At 42.8% G+C, this 14,843-nt stretch overlaps 1 protein-coding gene across 1 annotated transcript in view; it reads left to right on the top strand.

Annotated features, from left to right (window-relative positions):
• Window positions 1–5,155, top strand: part of HMG20A (high mobility group 20A) — a 107,430-nt gene extending 102,275 nt beyond the window's left edge. Inside the window, exon 10 of the mRNA XM_079768649.1 lies at window positions 455–5,155. The gene's annotated coding sequence lies outside the window, so the exon portion shown is untranslated. The remainder of the gene's footprint in view (window positions 1–454) is intronic.
• Window positions 5,156–14,843: the final 9,688 nt, after the last annotated feature.

Raw genomic sequence — 14,843 nt, 5'->3', positions numbered from 1 at the left:
CAAACTATCAAAATCCATATGTTGCTTGATTTCAATCTAACCGAATGATAAATATCTGGCTGTTTGAGGGTTGGAAAAAATACTTAAGTGATTGCATTTTTATCAATGTAACAAGATTTATTGACATATGCACATGATACATTCCTACACATGCAGAGATTCTTAGACTTATACTTGAAGAAAAAGGATTTTAATTGACCATCTATTCTTTGGACTAAAGTAGAGTACTAATTTTCTGTCATCAGATTTGTCCCTGATAGCTGCTTATCTGTGTTCAGCTAAACAATTTTCCTACATCCCCATTCCTCTCTCTCTCTCTCTCTCTCTCTCTCTCTCTCTCTCTCTCTCTCTCTCTCTCTTTCTCCCTCTCCCCTCTCTTCCTCTCCCTCTCTCCCTCTCCCACTCCCTCCCCTCTCTCTCTCACTTTCTCTCCCCGCCACCCCCTCACCTACAGGTATTAGAGCTCCAAGATGTGAGGAATGAGAAGCCATCTGTGAAAATTTGAACTGAGTAGAAGCAGAGGAGTACAGATGACTCTGCTTGTGAAGGAACTATCAGCTGTGAGTTAAATGCCTTCACCCAGGAAGCCATATGAGGGAGCGGCAAAAAGAACATGTTCATGAGCTCCCTATGGAATCGTCTTTGCGAAGCTTTGAAAGTGTGCAGCCACTCTCCCAAGTCTTCAGTTTTCCATCATCTGCTTTTCTGTTAAATTGGATCTGCACATATTCTGTTGTCATCTTCTGCAGCATAAAGGAAGCCTTCTCATTGTTCTACTTCAGATTTAGACCCTTTCTTTAAGTGGCAGTCTGGTTTTCTTATCTACCTGTCACTTTTTTAATGCTTTTGGTTGTTATCTTTTTATTCCCTTAACCCCCACCTTCAAGTTACACATCTCCGTTTTCTGACCTCTGGGCTTTGTTGCTCAGCAGGGTTCTGAAGGAGAGTTTCTCTTATTGGACAGGCCCAATCTTTATCCTCCTGTGACTCCAAAGGAAGGAGCTTCTTTGTAACTAGTTCTGTGGCGGAGACTGTTTCCTGTCCCACACGTGTGCAGTGGGTGCCAGCCCTCGTGGAGGCTTTGTGATTGCTCCCTGAGAGTAACGTTTCCTTCCTCCTCAGCACTGCCTGCTGTTTTCTGAGCTTAGCTCCTGCACACACCCTGCATTCCAGCCCAGCAAGGTTCTTCTGTGCCCATCTGTTGACAATGTCTTCTGGAGCATTTTTTGCTGTGGAAAAAGTCTTTGGTAAATAGGAGAGAACAGGAAAAGTAGTCTCTCCTTTGGCATTGGGGGAAAAAAAGTTTATCATAAGTAAAAGCTGACTGACTGCTTTAGTACACTGATTTGTGGATGTGGGTAGGCTGAGATGTCATCACAATAGTCTCTTGAGCTGACAAGAAAGGACACAGAGGAATTCTCATGTCCTTTGTCTTCCTTCTATAACCATACTATAGAATCTACTGCAAAAGAACAGGCTTTCCTTCCTTTTTCCCCCTTTAGTAAGTACTTTTTTTAAAAAACACCAAAAGAGAAGGGTTCCCGATTCACCCCTAAAGGTGTGGTTTTGTCTTGATGCTCTACCGCACAAGACTGTCTGTTGCAGCTCTGGTCTTTGGAACCAAAGCCAGGCATACCGAGCCCATTGTCCAGTCACCACACTACTAAAGCAGGTGGACGTGTGGCCTCCTCACAACGTTCTCACAAATCAGGGTGCAAGTCGGAAACCCCCTGGTGACACTGCTGTACCGTCCTGTCTTTTCAGCATCTTCTTACCTGATTTCTTCATAGCCCAAAGAGGTGGGGAGACAGCCTTTTTAATTTAACTTTTAAATATATTTTTATTATTGATTTCAGAGAGGGAGAGAGAGAGAGAAACATCAATGATGAGACAGAATCATTGATCAGCTGACGCCTGCACACTCCACACTGGGGATTGAGCCCGAAACCTGGGCATGTGTCCTGACTGGGAATCGAACTGTGACCTCCAGGTTCATAGGTTGACGCTCAACCACTGAGCCATACCAGCCAAGCAGACAGCCTTTTTTAATGGCTCATATGAGCACACATCAAATTTCCATGCACTAAAGTCCACATATCACCACTTGGCAATATTTTAGAATAAAAACCCATCGTTATCTATTGCTTATTGCTATAATCCTAGCCAACTCACCTGCTTTTTTCCCTATTTTCCTATTCTGTTCTCATCTGTCACCGCTGATGCTGTCACTTCTCTCAGATTCCTTGCTTGCTAAATCCAACCTAGAACACACTGTCTATAGCAGAAGGGCATCCAAGCCAGTTCTAGAAATTGGTGACTGCCTTCTGCCAGATGCCTTTTGATTTTTCTTCCTCCTGATATTTCCCTTGTTTCTTCCTTCTGTTAGTTTTGTGCAGCTATGTTAGAGTGCTGTTAACCAGGAAAGGCTATAACTTAGTCCAAAGATCATCATTCTCCTGACTCTAGATATAGAACACCTGACATTGACTTAAAACATCTGCTTATTCAGGAATGCATGAGCTCTTGAAAAAGCCTACAGTCTGAAATGGTTTTCACAAAATAAGCAGCCTGCTTTTGAAATGCTGGCTCTCCCAGCAGCTACATACCTGACTCACTGGTGGCTGGGATTCAACTGCCACAATACCATCAGGTCGCATAAAGCACGTCTGTGTTGCCTCCTCTCTCCTCTGTGGCCAACCAGGAGGTAGCAAATGAGGTTACAGACTAACATGATACCTAATTCATGCTTTCCAATAACCGTATAGATATTACTGCATTTATGTTCTTCTCAAGAAATCAGTTGTTCCCTATTCAATGTTACAGATTTTTTTTTTATTATTATTATTAAAACACAAGGGACAGCTGAGGAAAGTGAGACAAAGTGTTTTATTTCTAACAAAATTAAATTTTAGAAAAAATATGTGTACATATATTTGGAACTGTTGAAATGCCAAGTTTTCTGTACAAATGTTTTTGTAATGAAACTTTTATATTTTTTTGGTTTTTAAAGACGTCAATATGCTTGCTTGACATCTGCGTTATTAAAACTTTTATGTTGAATCCATCCTATTCAATTTTATCTGCATTGTAATGAAAAGACTCCTACCTCTGCCTTTTCATCTTAAAGATTGTCAACCCTACATTAATTAGTAAGTCTGTTATGCTTTTAAAACAGTAACACATTCATTTTACTAATTTCTTATTCAAAATGTATCTTAGCCTGTTTGAGAATTCAGCTCTTTTAAAGTATGTTATAACAATCCAATGAACTGTAATTTTGTTTTAATATAGCAGTAGTATTATGGAAGCAACTTAAAAGAAGTCTGATTTTTCTTTGTTGTTTTTTGTTAATCCTTACCTGAGGATATTTTTCCATTGATATTTAGAGAGAGTGGAAGGGAGGGAAGGGGAGAGAGAGGAAAAGAGAGAAAGAGAGAGAGGAGAGAGAAAGAGAGTGAGGGGGGGGGGTGAGAGAGAGAGACTGATTGGTTGGTTGCATACCACATGCATCCCAACTGGCCCAGGTATCAGACCTGCAACCCAGGTATGTGCCCTTGACTGGAATTTGAACCCTAGACCCTTCCGTCCACAGACTGACACTCTTAACCACTGACCAACACCTTCCAGGGTAGAAGTCTGGCAGTGTGGCTCAGTTGGTTGGAGCATTGTCATTTGAGTGTCATATCCCGTACACTGAAAGATGGAGGGTTCGATCCCCAGTAAGAGGTGCATGGGGGAGGCAGTCCTGACTGACCCAGGATTGAACTTGCCACCTGGGTATGTGACCTGACTGGGAATTGAACCTACGACCTTTCAGTGTATGGGACAACGCTCCAATCAACTGAGCCACAGGGCCATGGTGCCACCATGCTTTTAAAATCCTAGGGTGAGGTAATCTGGCTTCCACAGCCTAATGCTGTCCAAGAAGACAGCTGTGTGGCATTGGACAAGATTTGCTTTGTTCCAACTCTAGTTTCCTCTTTTTTTTGGGGAGGGGGCGTGCGGGGTTAGTTTGTTTTTGTGTTTTTGATTAATCCTCATCCAAGGATATTTTTTCTATTGATTTTTAGAGAGAGTGGAAGGTAGGGAGAGAGGGAGAGAGACATTGATTGATTGCCTCCTGCACATGCTCCGACTCAGCCTGGGGATTGAATCTGCAATCCAGGATCATGCGCCCTTGACCAAGATTCTAACCCATGACCCTTCCGTGTGCAGGCCAACACACTAATCATAGAGCCACACTGGCCAGGGCTAGTTTTCTCTTCTGACAACACAGGCCTCAGCAATTTTACACTGTTGTTAGAAAGATAGAATTGGGTAACAGAATTGGCCCTACTTTGGAGGATATGGAGACTTTGCTAAATGAATACCAAAAACTATTGAGGTAACTCAGGATTGGGCTTCACTACAATTTAACAGAAACCCAAATCAGCAAAAGGTGAAACAAGAAATGTATCTCTCTCAGAAAAGTATTCCAGAGGTTGGCAATTCAAGATCAGTATAGAGCTCCTCTGCCCCATAACATGGTTCCGTTTTCAAGGTCACCTCATCGTCCAAAATAGCCACTTGTCATCCATCAGTCATCATCTGAAATTCTTGGCAGCATAATGAAGAGGGCAAGGACAAAATGGACAAATCTAGCTGAGTCAGCACACTGTAAAAGAGTCTTTCTGGAAATCATATTCACCCCTTCCAGAACGGTCACATGACTAACAGCTAGCTGTTGATGGGGAAAAAAGACGTTTTGGGGGGCTAGCAATCTGAATCTAGTCACTGCCCCTTTAATTGTCTGGTCCTGCAAAACCTGTTTACTCCCATTTTAGAGAGGTTGTAAACCATCCCCAGAAAGTTATCAGTGCTGGCAAAGCCCCAGCACATGGGGCTCTTTAAGAACTTGCAAAGGGGACTGGAAAAACCCTTATTTGGGAGTCAAAAGGGCTGGAAAAATATAAAAAGGGAAAACTTTCTCCGTATTTTGCTCAAAATTTGAAAGACATTGTTTTTCTGAGCCCGCTGGCATAATAATAATAAAGTGTAACTCTCTAAGTGTTGCTTGGTTTTTCTCCGGTCTTCTGTAACATCTGGTTCCCTGACCATAAAGCCCAACCGCGCTGGTCTTTTTGGCCTCTGGTGAGTGGGCCGGGTTTGGGGCCCCGGGGGCACCACTCTGCTGATTTAGCAGAATTGAACCGGGGGACTCAGGGTGCTCCAGGACCTCAGCCTAGGACCCGTCCGGCATCTGGAGGAAGTGGACAAACACTCCTGGACCTGTTGACAGGAATGGTAAGGTAGGGGCCCCAGGTAGTCAGGCCCACTCCAAGAGAGTGGAAGGGGAGCTTGGTCAGTAAATCAGTCAGGAATCGGGTGGACTGTTTAAACTCTGAGTGTCTATTAAAGTGCAGTCCAAGTTCAGGCATGCCTTTAGGAGCAGAAAAAGTAGCTGAACTCTACTTAGGCAAAATATTTGCCTCAGGGACTTTCTGTGGGTGAAAGTCAAAACTCGGACTGTCTGGTGTATGAATGTAAGTGTGAGAGCCCGTGTGAAGCAAAAGCTACTTGGTGCCGTCTGGCTGTACACATGGGAGTATTTGTTACCTCTTTCTGTTGTTTAATTTGTTTAAAGATAGGGCAAACCCTACTTTAGGGGGAAGCCTGATTGTGTATGGTGAGGCTGAACGCTGTGACGGACTGCAGCTGCCCCAAGCAGCTGCTAAGAATTCTTTTCTCAAGGTCATTCTTGCTCTCTATCACGGAGGGAATTAGCCTGCTTAGCTAATGAAATCTCTGTCTATGTTTGTACAGTAGAGACTTTAATTTGCTCTTCCCTGCTTTATGATTTTTTTATGTTGGATTAAATTTTTAAAATTCTATGGCTAATTTAAAAGTGTAAAATTTGTAAAGGTTGCAACCCAGAGAAGTTTAAACAAAGGCTAGACCACTGCTAAGGCTTGTTGGGTTAAGATTAGTACATTTTCTCATGGCCTGTGTAACGCTAGAAAGACTGCCAGATTTTTATGACTTTCTGGGTGATTTCTGCTAACTTTTCATAATTAACTGCTTCGTGGTTGCCTTTTTCAGCCCTTCTAGCAAGCAGAGAATCATGTGGTCCTGAGACCTGCGACCTGCCTGCCCTTCCTGATAGATTTACAGTGGGTCTCTCTTAGGGACAGCATCCACTCTGACTGGGGGAGCAAGAGAGCTGAAAACTGCTCCGAAGCAGGTGTGAGATGGGGTGGTGGCGGTGGGATTCACTGGGTAGGATGGTAGGCTCTCAGCCTGCTGAGATTGAGGAGCCCTAGGCTAGGGGACAGGGGGATGGTCGGAGAGATCAAAAGTGGTAAAGGAGGAGGAGGATTTGAGATCCTCTGGGACTTAAAGAAGGAAAAATCTGGGAGGGAGAGCAGCTGTTACAGAGAGAAGGATGTGTCCTTAAGTATAAAAAGCCTTGATATACAGGATCTCTGACCACTTGGCTTGTTTCCCCTACTAAGGACAGAGTAAATGGTTAATGCAGAAGGGGGAGAGGGGGCGTCGGCAGGGAGAGATAGGTTTTTATTGATTTTTGCTGGCTGCAAACCGCTCTGCTGGCATGGGGTCTAGTTCGTCCTTGGTTTCTTACCAGGTGTCTTATCTGATCTATGCTGGACTCAAGGCCACAAGCTTTCTGCAAAGCACAGTAAATCTTTTTCTGCCCCGTTTTATTCTCTTTAACCCTTCCAATACATATAAAGAAAACCTCATTGTCCAGCCACATTAAAAAGGTTTCTGTCTCTGAGCCTGGCAGGGCGAGGTTCCTGGGTGCTTCTTGGGCTGCGTTAGAATGTTCAGCAAAGGAACTTTAAAATATAGTATTTTATTGGCCTGAAAGGAAAAGGATTAATTCTATAGTCAAGACCAAATATGAAAGTTATTAAGGTATAATAAAGAATTTAAATAAAGCTTTTCAGAGATGATCGAAGGAAACAGCCAAGATGGTGATTTACAATCCCAGCCTCCCCCTTGGGAGGAGAGCTATCTTAATAAGGTCCCAACCGCCATCAGGCCACTGGGCCATCAGAAGCCAGCTTTTCTAGGCTGCGAAAGGAATTAAAGCAGTAAAAAGAATTCAGAACTCTGCTAGAAGACCCATGTGGCTCAGCTGACTAGCTAAACTAAAAGAAGGGGGAATGATTTGAAAGTTGGCTATAGCTATCTGGGAAAGGAAGCACCTGGCTGGCCGTGGTGTGCTCCCAGCAGATACACGATTTCCAAACCCGGGCCCCAGTGGGACTCAGAACCTAAATAACGCTATTAAGAGGCTCAGAAAATCTATGTACATAAAGTTAAGAAAGGGAAAAACAGAAAACTAACAATGTTACATGTTTTAATTTGCTTGCTCTTAGTTTTACCACAGAAGGTCTCTTGTACTTTGTTAAAGGTATATTTTCTTAAAAGCAAAAGTATATTTAAAGTGTTATCATAAATGTTAATCTAAGAAATGCTGACTGTTTACTTTTTGGTAATCATTGAAGGATTGAGGTTTCTAAGAATAAGGAATTCTAATACATTTTAAAGAAAAAAGAAAAGGCCAGTACAAGTTACTGAAGATATAGCAAAAAGAAAGAATGTTAAAGTAAAAATACGTAATGAAAGGTCTGAGGCATGGTTTTGCATTTTTAAAGGACATAGAAAGAAGGTTTAAAAGTTAATTTAGAAATATAAAATTTATAAAGGTTATGTATGTAATCAGAAGGAGAAGGGAAATATTAAAAGGAAATTAATTAAATAATACAGGCCAGTAAGCCAGGAAAAGTAAATAATTTGCATTTTGCCTCCCTAACAAAGGGTAAATAACGTATATCAAAGTACTGAGGAAGACTAATAGGAGAAATCCAATCAGTGTCATTTGCTATCCACACCCAAGCCGCCTGTAGCCACCTGGAGAAACAGAAGCTGCAGCAATAAGCCAGGGATGCCAGTGACCCAACACCCAATTTGCTGCCCAGTGAGTTATAAGTGTTTTACAACATGCAATGAAAGACTTAAGCGTTTAGTTTACTGGTTAAAGGGAGACAAGCAGTGAGCCCTGGAATCTGTGAAAGCAGCCAGCAATGGAGCTAGTGAAAGCTCTGTTTGCAAATGTGCTAAAAGGGTTCAGAACTACAACAGCAGCTGCCAGTATCTGCTGCTGCTGCTGGGAGAGGAGGGGCTGATATTCCCTTCCAGTACACCCCCTTGGGAGAGGCCTGGTTGCTGCTCTGCCACAAAGGGGACAGGTGGGAAGGCGGAGGCCTGATGCCCAGATTGCAGCCTCCAGAGTACTTTGCAATATGCAAAGTTGTTTCTAGCTGCAGTCCTGGCTGTTTTAGGCTGGCAGCTTCAAAAGCCAAAGGGCAGCAAGAGACAAGGATGGCAAGGCCCTATAATTGGTAAACAGCGTTTACCAGGCCTGTTTAGAACAGAAGAGGGTGGAGGGAAGACACTCGCCCTGGACCAGAGAGCCTTCAGGATTTTTAGACTCTCCTGGGAGAGAAGTCTGACTGAGGCACTGGCCGAAACCCCGGTTGGGAGGACCGGAGACTGCAGGATAAACTTGCTAATGTGGACTGCAGCTTTCTGGGCAGATGTCCAAGCCCAGTTGTATAGGGGTTAAGCTGCCTGTGTACAGCCAAACAACTTTCTCTCGTGCCAGAATACATTCTAGGGAGGTTGGACAGATTGTTTGCGGCTAGAGTGAAGAAGGATGGTCCCTGCACACAGCCCTACAGATGTCCAGTGTGACCAGTGAAGAGGAGCCAATGGCACTTGATAACTGTGACTTACAGAAAACTACATGATGAACTTCATTGGTGCCTTATCCATGGACATGACTCCAGAGAGTCAAGGACAGTTTACTTTTGCATAAAAGGGTCGACAGTGAACTTTAGTCGCCCTCCCTCAGAAGTGTTTTACATAGCTTTACCATGTGTCATGTTTAATGGCAAGGGATGCAGCCACGGTGCCAATATTATGTTTCATTGTGTTAATAATATTGTATTAACCTTTAATTCTCTTCCAGATTTGAATGCAGCTGCCACCAATTACTATAGACCTCTGTTGGTCTACAGGCTTTAGTAGTCTTTGGGAATAACTGGCCAATGTCCAGTTTCCCACACTAAGTGTCATTGTTATAGTCATATGTTAGCTGTCCTGGAAGGGGGTTATATAGGGTTAAATCCCAAAAGAAGTAGAAGGTACCTAGCTGCCAAAAGGGCAGGTGCCCAAATGGGCAAGGAAAAATACCCATCAGGTTTTGGTCCCAGTTATGAAAGAAAACTTAAGAGCCAATGCTCTCTTATTGAGAGACAGTTGGCAGCCTGTGCACTGCCTTGCAGGCCTGTGTGACCATGCCCATATCAGGGGTAGCACAAACCTCAACCTTGGGACAGTAGGGAAGGCCTGTTTAGAACAGAGGAAAGTGGTGAGTACCAGGCCTCAAAAGAGATCCTGTGACATGTGAGACCCTATAAAGGGATAAAACTCATGTCGAGGAGCTACTCCCTTAGTCCGTTCTGAGAGGGCGTGTCACACACACACACACACACACACACACACACACACACACACCCCAGAGACCATATGTAGCTTAAGGACAAGTCAAGTAGGGGGAACCCTACTACAGGGGCAGCTGTAACTGTCTATTTGAGTATAGGCGCATTTTAAATTTCTTCTTATCATTGAAAGACAGTTACTGCTTTATTATAATACATTTAGAAAAATATTACTCTAAAGAGTCCATAAAAAGGACTAGCAAGGAAAATCAGAAAATCTTAAAGCAGGTCAATATATTTTTCTCCTTATATAATTCCTCCAAAATTTGGCAATACATTTCTTTGCATAAATTCAATAAGACCGGTTTCCAATAGTGGTTTTATTGACTGAAAATTTTGACTCGAGTATCATGTTTTAAAGAGCCCTGTATGAACTCTGAAGACTTGAAGCCAATAAGAATGCCAAGGACATGACCCTAGGTCTGGGAGAGGCCACGCGCCCCTGGGTCCGGGTGAGGCCATGCGCCCCTGGGTCCGGGAGAAGCTGGATCCTGGGTCCGGGTGAGGCCGTGTGCCCCTGGGTCCGGGTGAGGCTGGGTCCCGGGCCCGGGTGAGGCCACGCGCCCCTGGATCCGGGTGAGGCTGGGTCCCGGGTCCGGGTGAGGCCGCACACACCTAGGTCCGGGTAAGGCCACGCGCCCCTGGGTCTGGGAGAGGCCACGCGCCCCTGGGTCCGGGTGAAGCTGGATCCCGGGTCCAGGTGAGGCCATGTGCCCCCTGGGTCCGGATGAAGCCGTGCCCCTGGGTCCGGCCGAGACCCAACCAGAGGGAATCGAACCTGCATTACCACCATTTGTCCACCATCCAGAGCTGAGGGGTCAGTGCCGACATGTACACATAAGGAACTGGTGGACATTGATATTGGGTCTCAAAAGAACTGTTGGTCCAGAAAGAAACTCACTACAGACTGATTCATTTGCCTGTCAGCATAACTATTATTGCTCATCTCACATTCAGTTCATATAAGTATATCTCTAGTGACACATGATCTCGCTCATCTAGGGGAAATGATGAACAACATAGACTGATGAACAAGAACAGAACCAGAAACAAGGAGGCATCGATCGGACTATCGGGCCTTAGAGGGAGGATAGGGGAGGGTGGGGGGAGGGGGGAGAGATCAACCAAAGGACTTATGTGCATGCATATGAGCCTAACCAGTGGTTAAGTTCAACAGGGGGTTGGGGCATCCGTGGGGAGGGGTGTGGGATGGGAATGGGGGGATGAGGACAAATATGTGACACCTTAATCAATAAAAAAATTTAAAAAATAAATAAATAAATAATAAAATAAAATAAATAAAGTCAGGGATTAAAATTTATCCTGTTAGAAATCAGGATAGTGGTTATCCTTGCACGGGGAAAGTGACTCTAAGAAAAAAAATGAAGGGATTCTGAAGTTAAGATAGTGCATTTTTCAATATGTGTAATAAGATAATTAACAAATAGCTTTGTTACTATTTAAGCTTTCCTTTAAGATATATTTTAGCCCTAACCGGTTTGGCTCAGTGGACAGAGCGTCAGCCTGCAGACTCAAGGGTCCCAGGTTCGATTCTGGTCAAGGGCAAGTAACTTGGTTGTGGGCACATACCCAGTAGGGAGTGTGCAGGAGGCAACTGATTGATGTTTCTTTCTCATCGATGTTTCTAACTCTCTATCCCTCTCCCTTCCTCTCTGTAAAAAAAATCAATAAAATATATTTTTTAAAAAGAAAAAAAAAAAAAAGAATGCCAAGGACAAAGCCTGGTATCCTGGTTGGTATCCCTGAAAATAGATGGCGCTGGAGTGTCAGGCCCATACCCTAACATCACTGGCAGTTGGTCAGAGTAGAAGGGGAGCAATAACGGTGCCTCTTCGTCCCTGCGGGACCCCCATGCATTCTAGGCCGCAACAAATAGAAGGGCTGCTGAGATGGGCCTTAAAGCCTAGGACGGGGCCCGGGTGGAGTCGCTGCAGGTGAGGAGTTCACCTAACTCAGCAGATACTGCAGGAAGGTCTGACGGCAGCTGGATGGCTTGGCTTCCTGGCCCTACAGAGCACATTAAGATTCAATCATGAAATTCCAGCAAAGATAGTCAGTTACCATTCTTACTGTGTTTATGCAAACAATCAGGCCAAATTGAATACAATAGATAATTAGTCTTAATTTGGCTCTTTAATAAACATAAGGGTGATTTTAAGGAGAAAAATTCTATTTCAATAGAAGTTATTAGAACTGAAATATTTTCTTTCCCTTCCACCAAACCATTTGTTGTAACTCTTGCTATTCTAATTGCTCAATAATACTAAATTTTATAATACAGTTTGTCTCCGCCAGGTCACAAGCCCACCTCCTTCTGTACCCAGGTCTCATCATCCCTCTAACAGACAGCAAGGATCTCCTGGCTCTGAAAAAAATAAAACAAACAAACAAAAAATCCTCTGTACCTCTTCAGCATGGAAGTAGTCAGAGGAGCCCACTGACGTCCACTTCCCCTAAAAGAATTCAGAGCCAGGATCTTTGAGGGGATATATTAGGCAATAAGACAGACATGAGCAGAGCAAGGACGATGGGCCAATTAAAGAAAGAAATAGATGGAACTTTGAAACGTGCTTCTCACCACTCCAACTGCTCTGAAGCCAGAAATAAAGAAACCTGTGCAGACTCTCCCTTCCTCTAAGAGAGCCAACAGGTTTAAAACAGCTAATAGATAGAATTACTAAGCCCTAGATGTTACTCCAGACCAGATTTCTGGACTACCATCACAATCCCTTAAGGCTTCTATTGAATCTCCAAAGCTGAAAATCAGCTTGAGGATCAAAGGGGGGGAATGATGGGGGGAAAAAGACATTTTGGGAGGCTAGCAATCTGAATCTAGTCACTGCCCCTTTAATTGTCTGGTCCTGCAAGACCTGTTTACTCCCATTTTAGAGAGACTATAAACCATCACCAGACAAAGTTATCAGTGCTGGCGCCAGGCCAGGCCTTTGGTTGAGGTCTCAAAGCCTCAGCACATGGGGCTCTTTAAGAACTTGCAAAGGGGACTGGAAAACCCTTATTTGGGAGACAAAAGGGCTGGAAAGATATAAAAAGGGAAAACTTCCTCCATATTTTGCTCAGAATTTGAAAGACCTTTTTTTTTTCTGAGCCCGCTGGCGTAAAAATAATAAAGTATAACTCCGTTTCTCTAAGCATTGCTTGGTTTTTCTCCAGTCTTCTGTAACACTATAATGGAGGTCAAGAAATGTCATCTTTCCTTGGATATTATTGCTCCCAATAATAGACGGTTTTAGTTGATAAGGAAGGAGAAAATGACTATAGAGTAGGCAACTGACAGCTCAATTCATGACTCATATTTCTGACTCCATGTGCATGCACTAAGGCAAGGCATGTTGTATTAGTGAACAGTATACATTATCTTGCCTTTGCCTCTTGGCCATCTGGCAATGATCATATACTTCTTTTTTTTTCTTTATTGATTAAGGTATTACATATGTGTCCTTATCCCAGCATTGCCCCCCCTAACCCACCCCAAACCCGTTCATGCCATCATATACTTCTTTGGCACTTACCCCACCCCCCAAACAGTTGAAAACTAGCTGCATTCTGAGTCAGCATTTCCGGTCCCCACCTTATCTTCTCTCCAACCCCTCAACAGCTTGTGACCAGTCTTTTTTAGTAAAAGTCAGCATAAACAGGTGGTAATATTTCCCCCATTTTCTAAATGTTCAGCATCTGCTAGATTAAGACAACACCGGGATAATCTTTCCCTAAGGGTGGAGAAATTGAAGTATTGCTTGGGGGAAAAGCGCAAAACAACCTCATGCCTTCTAAAAGGATTTCCTGCCTTGCAACTGACAGTTCCTAGTCAAGGGCTTTTTCTTTGTTTTATTTATTTACCTTTTGACACATAGTCTGCACTCAGAAATATACCCTATCTACAGAAATAAACACTTGGCTCACATGTGAGCTCATAGAGGTCAGGATTGAGAGTAACAACTGAGCCACGGCCGGCTAGGCAAAAGTCAGAATTATTTATCACCAGCTCCTGTGTTCTCTGATTCAATTCACTATTTGGGACTACAAAAGTGTTTCTAAAACATGGTTCCTGCCCCTAGGGTGTTACAGTCTAGTGCATAAATAGTTCCAGCACAGGGCACCTTATATTAAGAGCTTTAATAGAGGAAAATGCTTTTTGGAAAGTGAAAGAATAGCTTGAATCTCACCTGATAGCATGGATTTTCCATAATTGCAAAAGGGTTTGCAGTGGAGAATAGAGCAGAGTCTTGGATGATCAGCATCTTAACTAATAAGAACTTTATCTGAAATTTAAATGAAATATAAAAGACTAAACTGATAACCATTAGAGTTTTTCTAGTAAAAGTTGAGGTATCTGGAAGATAAGAGTAGTTAGATTAATTGTAATTTAAATAAATGTTTTTTCAAATGTGCTTTTGACTTAATAGATCATTAAATAAGTTGTTAAAATGTTTTAATTAAATTGAAGAGAAACTATCAAAACATTCTACATATAATAAGGGTAAGTATTAAGTTGTAAAACTTTCATACACATGTGCTGAGTTACAATGTAAAATTTATTTCTTATCATGGAGTCAAAATAAAGACAGTCAATGACTATTTCACTGCCTCTGAAATTGGATGGAACTGCTGGGTTCAAGTTTGGGCTCTGCAGTTTTCTACTTGTGTGATCTTAGGCAAGTTGCTTAAACCACTTGGGCTCAGTTTTCTCATCTGTACTGGATACTTATAGTTTCTATTGTATAGAGTTTTTATATGGATTAAATTAATTAACCCATGTAAAACACTTAGAATAGTGTCACAGAAAGGACACCTAAAAATATTAGCTATTATAATTCACAAAAGAGTCAAAGGAAAAGATAATAATTAGACACATATTACTAGATTTGCCAGTTAATGCGGATTTTGTAATCAAAGAAAACATGATAATTTCAAGAGAAACATCAAAAGTGCTTTATTCAAAGTAATGTCCATCGCTAGCTACACATTTCCCCCATCTTTCAGGTAATTTGTGGATACCGTCCCAATAGAACTTTTCTTGTTTTGAGGCAAACCATTCAGAGACCCAATTTTCCACTTCTTTGTACGTTTTGAAGTGCTGCTCAGAAAGTGCATGTGCCATCCATCGGAACAAGTGGTAATCTGAAGGAGCAAGGTTTGGTGGATACAGCAGGTGGGTTAATACTTCCCAGGCAAGATCTTTAACGTGTCTTTAACTGGTTTTGAAGTGTGTGATGGTGTGTCATCATGAAGCAA

The sequence above is a fragment of the Cnephaeus nilssonii genome (genome assembly GCF_951640355.1).
Source record: "Cnephaeus nilssonii genome assembly, chromosome: 4".
NCBI lineage: Eukaryota > Metazoa > Chordata > Mammalia > Chiroptera > Vespertilionidae > Cnephaeus > Cnephaeus nilssonii.
The sequence above is the reverse complement of the archived record's forward strand: the minus strand, read 5'-3'. Positions and strand labels throughout refer to the sequence as shown.